A 1140-nucleotide genomic window follows, 5' to 3' on the forward strand; every position below is an offset into this window, starting at 1 on the left:
GAACTTATTTGAAAAGTGGTCCTTTATTGAGACTATTTTCTGCTCCTGTATAATAAAATTCGGTAAATTAAAGCTTTCATAGGTTTAACTTCTGAACCACAACTATTTTATTATATTTAACTGCTTGACTGCTGCCAAATACACCAGGTGCGTACAGAAGTTCCATTGATGGATTTCTGTTCAATGCCAATGGAACATAACAGCAAAGAAGTTGAAGCACAGAACCAGAAGTCACAGAAATGTACTGTGCCTGAAGATGTTTTTGTTGGGTTTTTTTTGGTTTTGTTTTTGTTTTGTTTTTTGTTCTGTGACAAAAGTAACTGCTAACTGCGTGCTGTTTGTGAACAGGATGACTAAGTATGGGAATTAGCTTCATAATATAGGCTGCTAAAATGAAAGACTATAAATAGTTCAATTTTTATTAAAATTTAAACGAATAATTCTGTATAAAGGAAAGAAAATATTCACATATGTAATTCTCTTAACGTCAGTATAGTAATCTGAATGGTAAATGTTGAGAGAAAAGGTTTTATGTAGTGAAGGTGTTCTAAAATCATATTATACTTAAACTCCTAGTCAAGAAGCAGCTGTGCTTTGGTGATTCCTGTTGAGATTAAATGACATGTCGTACCAGTGTGTTACCTGCTTTCTTGAAGGGAGGGACTTGTTTTAGTTTAGATTGCATGGATAGTTTTTAAACTTATCTCAGGGGTATTTCTTCTTTGTCTGGACTGATGCTGGTTACACAGTTGGTCTTTTGTGATATGACTTCCCCAGTTCTACGTGGGCTAGAATCTTCGCATGATTGAGTAACACCAACTCTGCCACTTATGTGGATGGTATTTGTACCAATTTGATACTTTATTTGCTCAATAATCTACTTTTCTGGAAGTTACCGCAACACTTACAAAGCTACCTTTTTATTTTTCAATGGAAGAGGGGAAGAAATCTCCAACTCTCATCTGACATTTTACTTTATCCGCAAGCAATGAGTTAAAAAAATAAAAGAAATAATACCATGTAGCCTTGTCTGTTCTAGCTATGAACAGCTAGCTAAAAAAATCTATACTCTAGGTTGAAAATACAGATATTTTAAAGAGAAAATGCTTTATGCTCTGGATTGGGTTTTTTGGGGGGTGG

The sequence above is a fragment of the Fulmarus glacialis genome, unplaced genomic scaffold (genome assembly GCF_000690835.1).
Source record: "Fulmarus glacialis isolate BGI_N327 unplaced genomic scaffold, ASM69083v1 scaffold721, whole genome shotgun sequence".
In the NCBI taxonomy this organism is placed as follows: domain Eukaryota; kingdom Metazoa; phylum Chordata; class Aves; order Procellariiformes; family Procellariidae; genus Fulmarus; species Fulmarus glacialis.